This window comes from Hemitrygon akajei, chromosome 20 (genome assembly GCF_048418815.1).
Source record: "Hemitrygon akajei chromosome 20, sHemAka1.3, whole genome shotgun sequence".
Classification (NCBI taxonomy): domain Eukaryota; kingdom Metazoa; phylum Chordata; class Chondrichthyes; order Myliobatiformes; family Dasyatidae; genus Hemitrygon; species Hemitrygon akajei.
The window spans coordinates 39,044,141-39,052,752 of NC_133143.1; the positions used below are offsets into that span (position 1 = coordinate 39,044,141).

Sequence of the window (8,612 nt, forward strand, 5' to 3'; positions counted from 1 at the left end):
GACCTTGTCTATCCAAATGCAGATAGATCCTGTCACTCAGAATCTTATTCAGTAAGTTAGCCACTACTGATGTCAGATGCACCAACGTGTACTTCCCTGGCTTCCCTTTGCTGCCCTTCATAAATAATGGCATCCTTAGCCACCTTCCAGTCTTCCCTCTCAGCCCAAAATGCCAACCTGCATCTTTTGTTTCTACAGATGCTGCTTGATGCAATTTTTGCAGCATTCTACTTTATAAATTTGTTCATAGTTCATCACTTCTACAAAAAAAACTTTAAGAAGTTTATCTTGTCTGTTGTTGTGTGAATGTAGTCACCAGAGGAAAGCACTGGCAGATACAAACCAGCTTCTTTATTCAACAGAACAAGGTACCAGTCATCATCTGGAGACGCTTTTGGTCGAATACTCTGGCAGGCACAACATGGGGCTCAATATTTTATGCACTAAACATCAAAGGACAATTCCATATTTACAATGTATCTACAATGCTTTCTTTAAAACTACACACAAACTATACAACTCCCGATTTGCACCTACACCACATATATTCAAATGAATTTTAATCAGTATTGACTGGTCTGGGATTTATGGCTTTTAGAAACCTATTGTTCAGAGCTGCACTCTAAATTAAATCCACAATTTATACTCAGATCTGAAGACTGATGGCCAAAGTCATTTGCTAAATGTAAGTGTGCTAAAACCAAAAAACAATCTAACGTTATCCATGACCTGTTAATTCTGGTATTGTCAGTCTACCTTTCATAATGCTAGTCGAGTGTTAGATTTCAGGATTCCCTTATTGTTAACTTCCTCTTGCCCTATTCCATCTTGTTCATGTCAGGCATATTTCCTTCAAAAGACATATTTCCCAACTTATTTTTTTAGTGTATTTTGTTATAGACTGCAATGTTTCAGTTTAGCCTTAGTGTTGAGGAAGCTTTAAGGAATGATAATCAGTCAAAAAAATTCACTACAAAAATTTTTAAACAATAAAAGGGAACGAGAATAATGGTTTATTATTTTGAGTTTTTGTCAGTCTTATAATAGAACTTAGAACATGGAAATCTACAGCACACTTCAGGCCCTTCAGTCCGCAATGTTGTGCTTACCAGGTAGCCTACTCTCGAAACTGCTTAGAATTACCCTTCCGCATAGCCTTTTATTTTTCTAAGCTCCATATACCTATCTAAGAGTCTCTTAAAATACCCTATTGTACCCACATCCATCCCCATTGCCAGTAATGCATTCCATACACCCACCACTCTGTGTGAAAAACTTACCCCTGATACCTCCTCTGTATCTACTTCCAAGCACCATAAAACTACATCCCCTTGTGCTGGTCATTTCAGCCCTGGGAGAAAGCCTCTGGCTATCCACACAATCAATGCCCCTCATACATCTCTATCAGGTCACCACTCATCCTCCGCCGCACCGAGGAGAAAAGGTCATTCACTCAACCTATTCTCATAAGGCATGCTCCCCAATCCAGGCAACGCGCTTGTAAATCTCCACTGCACTGTCTCTATAGTATCCACATCCTTCCTGTAGAGAGGTGAGCAGAACTGAACACAGTACTCCAAGTAGGGTCTAACCAAGGTCTTATATAGCTGTAACATTACCTCACAGCTCTTGAATTCAGTCCCATGGTTGATGAATACCAACACAACATACGTCTTATTAACAACACTGTCAGCCTGCACAGCAGCTTTGAGTGTCCTATGGACATGGACCCCAAGATATTTCCGATTTTCCACACTGCCAAGAGTCTTACCATTAATACTATATTCTGTCTTCAAAAATGAACCACTTCACATTTACCTGGGTTGAACTCCATCTGCCACTTCTCAGTCAAGTCAGCATCCTATCAATGTCCTGCTGTAACCTCTGGCAACCCTGCAGACTATCCACAACAACCCCAACATTTGCGTCATCAACAAACTTACTAACCCATCCTTCTACTTCTTCATCCAGGTCATTTATAAAAATCACAAAGAGGAGGGGTCCCAGAACAGATCCCTGCAGAACACCACTGGTCACTGACCTCCATGCAGAATATGAACCATCTACAACCACTCTTTGCCTTCTGTGGGCAAGCCAATTCTGGATCCACAAAGCAAGGTCTGCTTGGATCTCATGCCTCCTTACTTTCTGAATGAGCCTTGCATGGGGAACCTTACCAAATGCTTTACTGAAATCCATATACACTACATCCACTGTTCTACCTTCATCAATGTCTTTTATTACATCCTCAAAGAATTCAATCAGGCTCGTAAGGCACAGCCTGCCCTTGACAAAGCAATGCTGACTATCCCCAATCAGATCATTTCTCTAATGTATAACATCAAGAAAGATAAACCTCATAAGTGTGAAGAATAGCAAAGATTTTCTGCACTGCATTTAAAGTGATTTGTTTATTTCCTGTTGCTGTACTCATTCAAATTTCTAAAGCATCATGTTGTTCTGTGATCTGTAAGAATATTAGAAATAACTTCCCTTTATATAAAATCAAGTAAGGCATGCATCTAGACTTATACAATGATCTTATGTTGGTGAAACAAGGGATCTATCAGAAGAGCTCAGGTTCGATTTCAATATTTAAGAAAATATGTCAAGTTTGTATTATTATTAAAATCAACCTTCTGTGTAAGTTGCAAGATCTCTTTCCCCTCAAAAGAAAGTAACCTTTTGAGTTGATTGTTGTAAATGGGTTTTCATTGAAGAATCAAAGCTTAGAATCTTGGGAAAAGAATGATGGGGATAGAATAGACTTCATCCAGACATTAAACTGATCTGCCTATATTTGAGTGGCTTGTCTTTATTTTGAACATGGGAAAATATTTACCAATATCCAGTTATTCAGTATCCCTATATCTGGCAAAAATTGAGAGGTTCTAACCAACCTTTCTGTAATTACCACGGAGAGTTCCCTCAGCTATATCGCAGTCAGTCCAGATGAGCTATCCACTACGTCCAATTCAGTCAGATTTTGGTAGTATCCTCTTCCTTTGTATTCACTTTGCATTTAATTTATACAGTTTCCTTCTAAGAATTGATCATCTTTTTGGTCTCCTTATTAGCCCACAGCTGTTCTAATTAGCACTTAATATTCATTCATATGCCTTATGGAATTCGCTTTACTGTAGCTATGAGTTTATTCTGTTTCTTTCTTCAACTCTGAACCTTAATTCTTCAGCAGTCCTCTAAGATTTCTATATTGGGTATGGTTCTCAAGGATATTTTACACCTGATCCGTTTTCATCTGTGCTGTGAATTCAGACATGGGCAGCAAAAAGTTTAGGATAGTGCAGTGGGGGCAGTGAAACTTGTGAAGCTGGCCAGGAATACGTTGAACTAGTCAAGTCTAGAGATGATATAAGTGCAAATCAGGGCTTACTCAGCAAGTACATGTTATTAATGATAATAAATCATTTGTGTTTGTGACCCTTTGGCTATCTTAGAGTGAATTATGTTATGAAAGATGCAACAGTGTTGCTTTGCTTTTGAAGTAATGCATTTAATTATAATCATACTATTTGAGGTTATTAGGTGTTCTTAAGGGTTAGGTGAATGTTTATGCATGTACACTCAATGGCCACTTTATTAGGTACTCTGCATATGAATGCAAATAACAAATCAGTCAATCATGTGGCAGAAACTCAGTGCATAGAAGCATGTTGATGTGGTGAAGAGGTTCAGTTGTTGTTCAGACCAAACATCAGAATGAGGCAGAAGTGCGATCTAAGGGACTTGGACCATGGAATGATAGTTGGTGCCAGACGGGGTGGTTTGAGTATCTCAGAAAATGCGTATCTCCACATATTTTCATGCACAACAGTCTCTAGAGTTTACAGAGAATTGAGAAAAAAAAACATCCAGTGTCTGGCACCTCTGTGGGTGAAAGCACCTTGTTAATGAGAGAGGTCAGAGGAGAATGGCCAAACTGATTCAAACTGACAGGAAGGCATCAGTAACTCAAATGACCATGTGTTACAACAGTGGTATACAGAACAGTATATCTCTAAAAGCACAACATGTCAAACCTTGAAGTAGATGGTCTACAGCAGAAGACCATTGACGTGGATTTAAGAATTAAGAACCTATTAATCTCCACTTTAAGTATACCCAGTAACCTGGCCTCCAAAGCTATCTGTAGCAATAAATTCTGCAGATTCACCACCCTCTGGCCTCCTCATCTGTTTTTAAAAGGGAGGTTATGACTTGGTGAGCATTGATAACTGTTTGCCATACCTTTTATTAGTTATCATTCTTTAATGGCACTTGCCCAATGCCCAAAATGCATCCCATCAAAAGCTTTGACTGGAATAGTAGGATATCTAAATATGTTCCTATGAATTACACCAAGCTTTTGGCACTAATCAATATTAACAGCACAAATGCATCATATTTTTGTAGTTCACTGAAATGAAAGACGAGTTTTTCTTTTTGTGAAGCAAATAATAGAGAGAGCGAGAAGGTGGGCAGTTATTTCAACAGTTGTTGACTTGTGGAGCATCTTTTACATGCCACAAGTTGCTGGGTTTCTTAAAAATTGAAAACAGGAGGAACTTCACTTATTTTTCCGCAGATTCTATGCCTCGGCAAAATGTTGACAGGAAATATATATATAGATCTTTCATACAGATATCTATATCATAGAAACAAATTATACAAATACTTCCTGTCTTTGCCACTTGAATTCCTGATGTCATATATTGCCAAAACATTTCAAAATAATTTAATTCCTGCTCGCTTATTCTGTTATAATGGAATGGATCAATTTTATGCAAAATCTTGTTGTTCAAAGCTCAAAATAACAACCCTGGAGATTCATTTTACTGATTACTGATTTTAGATTCCATAAGTTTTGGCAATGACATTTTGAGCAAGGCTTCTTTGGGCAAATCCATTCAGTCCTTTACAGCTGAGCTGAAGCAGGTCACAGGCCAGTGATTAAAATAAAATGCTTCTCTGAATAAATGTTAAAAATATCCTCTATGGGCTAAGGAGAAACAATAAAATAACTTTTACTTGCACATTGGAAAAACATAATGATTAGTAAGTTAATGTTCAAAAGCTAGTCAAATGATAATAACTGGCATTGAAAATCACATGATGATAAAGTATTCTTTCTGGGGCTAACCAAAGGCAAAATAATCATCATTCAAAAATTATTTTGCAGTTAAATGCAAAAATGATTTCCAAAAGTTGTTTGTCTTATGCTCTTATAATCTTGGAGGATCTTACAGAAAAGATCTCTTTCATCATTTTTAATTTTCTTCTTATCTGATACAAGTTCACTCTTTGACCTCTTAAAGTGAATAACTACATAAACTGAAAATATAAACATAAATTAATTCTGAAAATCAGATTTTGCCAGCAGAAGGAAAATGCATGAATTAGGTAGAAACTAGAAATATAATAGAAAACATAAAAGTTACTTTTTCTCCCTGCTTATACTGAAAACAACCAAATCAAAACTGAATCTATTGTTAACCACAGTAAATGCCTCCAATATAGTGACTACTGAGAGTTTGCTAATTTAGTAGTCACAATTGAAAACTAACAATACATGAGATTTAATAATACTCATTTGTGCAATGAATTCTACTTATCTCTGTAATTGGTTGCAATGACCAGATTACTGGAAATAGCATTGTTTTGCAGGACATAGACCTGTCATTTATGTGCTACAAACTGACCCACAGACTTTGATGAATTTCCAAACTCAAATAATTTAGCAATGCAGTAAAATTCTAATGAACTTAGTCATTTTGCAAAAGGTGTTCAAGAACAACTTGTATTGAATCTTCAATGTTGTTGGTGTGACTCCGCAGATTATTGACCCGGAATGTTAATTTTGTTTTTCTTTCCACAGACCTTCTTGATCTGTAACGTATTTCTAACATTTTCTGTAGTTTGATTGCTATGAGATCTTCCAACACATGTTAGTATGTATGTTTCTAAAACCAAGTGTAGCAGCAAGTCTATACAGCTCAACACCAACGGGCTTGGTATTTATAAAGAAAATTAGAATTTTCAGGCAATAGATAAAGTAAAATTAATTCATCTAAGCTGATTTCAGTTGTATTCAATTGGTTAAACATAGAACATAGCAAAAAGAACCAGAGGAGCTCATCATAATAACATCATAAAATTAGATATTGGATTATCAGTCTAATAACTGGCACCACTGTCCTCCAGCATTTTGTGTGTGTTGCTTGGAGTTCCAGCATCTGCAGATCTTCTCGTTTGCACCATTGCATCTGGCAGTTGTAAAGGTCTCAAAGATTTAGTGATTAGAAAGTTGAGAAAGGAGGCCAGGAAACAAGCCATACTGAGTTCACAAGGTTTGTACTTACATTTGCCACTTTCCTACTTATTATTTTCCTGTGAATGCAATAAGTATTCCTCTGAAGATGGCTATATCAAAAGATCTGTCTCTATTCTGTGTTGGATAACTAAATTACTCTGAAAAGAATAAAGGAGCATTTCCATTTTGTAGCTCTGTACCAGTATGGAACAGTACTCTCTTGTTGTTTACTGATGATTTTTGTTTTACATTAATGGCAGAAAAATAGGGCTACTTTTTGTTGAAGGAATAATTGAAATTTATAATATTATCTTGCACTATCCAAGCAGCTATAATCCATTTTGCTTGTATGAATATGCATGAACCAGCATTCATGTTTTCAATGGGTTAAGACAGGCATGCATCAAAGCTCTACCACACGCAATCTGCATTGATCTGAAGGCAATGTAACCACAGCTCATCTTACTGTAGATTAATGCTAACAATAGATGCACTGCAATGAGAAATAACTTTTGGAACTAGACCAGCTAGTTTAGGCATCTTCTTCGTCTTAATCTAGCAGAGTTTAAAATAAGAGAAGATTTGCATTTAATTGTAACAGTTGTTGCATATAGGTAAAGAATGATGTACTCTCTAATAACAGTAAATGTTGAATTGAAACAGAATGCAAGTTCTGCCAAAGTGATTGTTATATGCCTTTCCTAATTTTGTTTCTTTATGTTTCAGAGAGTTCGCATGAAGAAGGAAACTGTCTTGCAGTATTTCGTCAGGATCTATTGTTTACCAAATCACATGATCATCTGGTGGCTTAATATTCAGAACCGGAACCAAAAATAGAGAATAGTTCAAAGCAGTGATATAGAATTACTGCAAATATTTATCCTGTAGTAAAAATGCATGCAGGATGCAAGCAAGTCTACTTCTCTGATGCAAAGTAACTACAGTCTTTGCAGACATACAATGAAATGCATTGCCATTAATAATTTAGTGTTGTCTTTTTTTTTCATTTCAACATATGCACAGATTTCTTGCTAAGAAAAAGATATTAACTTCCACAAAACAGAAAGAAAGCCAATGGCCATGACTGAACTATGCAGGAGTCAATCAGTGCATAAATCTGGAAGAAAAACCTCATTACAGTACTGTGAAATCATTCTTTAAATTATTGCAAATTAATACACAATGTAGAGAGTTTGGTGATCATTGCCTCAAGCAACTTTCCTGTCGACTTTCTTTAAAAAAAACAGAAGTGGTTCTGAGATACTTACGGAAGGAAGTATACCACCAGTTTTCTTTCAGGCCATGCAGATTTTCTGGCTGTTTTGAATAGCTATATTTAGAATGCTTCTTTGTGCTTATACTTTTTGTTCTTTTGAACACTAATACAGTGTTCTTAACATTATCAACTAAAACTGGAAATATGTTTATTCCATTCTAAATCTATTGGGAGTTAGGACTGCTAAGCAATTCCATGATGTCTTGACATGTTTAATAACTGTTAACAAGATACGTGTAGTTTGTATCTCCAATGTATGTTACTGGATTTCTGCAGCACTGTTCAATAAAAATAATCACAACGCAGCATCAAGTCTGATGAACGTGCATTGAGGCCGCTCAAAATTAGAAAGATAGTCAAAGGAAAAAATCTGGCAAGGTCCAGCAACAGAGGACTTCATTTGGAATGAAGCCGTCTCAGTCCTTTAGAATACTTGACTTACACACTAATCAATTTGCATGAAATAAGGGACATGAATGCCATCGGCCAATAAGTTAGCTGGAGAACAGAAAACATTAATCAAGCCTATCAGAAGCACAAGAATGGATTTTGACTCAATAGATTAAAAAATATGGCCATTGTTTATATATAATTGCAGTATAAACTTGGAATTTTAAGTTATTTTGAACTTGAAGGCAATGATATACATCATTCATAAGAGACACAGGTCAAGGCAACTGTTTTCTAGATCAACATAGGGTTCAGACAGATTTTCAAATGTTCCTAAATATTTTCTCATAAAATCTGAACTCAAATAATTAAATATTTAATATGCTATTTCATGGGAAATATAAAAAAATCACAGTTTGTAAACTTATGGTTATGAGATACCAATTCGATCTGCTACATTCATAACATCAGTTTATTCGGCTGATGCCAGCACATAGTGCAGTTATGTAGAAAGCATGGTAGCACCTCTACTTCCTTAGAAGTGTACAGAGATTTCAGCATGGCATCTAAAACTCTGACAAACTTTATAGATATGTGGCATATATTGACTGGTTGCATCACATCCTGGTATGGAAA

The 8,612-nt window shown here is 36.2% G+C and overlaps 1 long non-coding RNA gene across 1 annotated transcript in view; it reads left to right on the forward strand.

Moving 5' to 3' along the window:
* The window catches only part of LOC140713731 (uncharacterized), an 80,165-nt gene extending 72,872 nt beyond the window's left edge, over positions 1 to 7,293 (forward strand). The window contains exon 2 of the long non-coding RNA XR_012095718.1: positions 7,037 to 7,293. This is a non-coding gene — a long non-coding RNA (uncharacterized lncRNA). The remainder of the gene's footprint in view (positions 1 to 7,036) is intronic.
* The last annotated feature ends 1,319 nt before the right edge of the window (positions 7,294 to 8,612 follow it).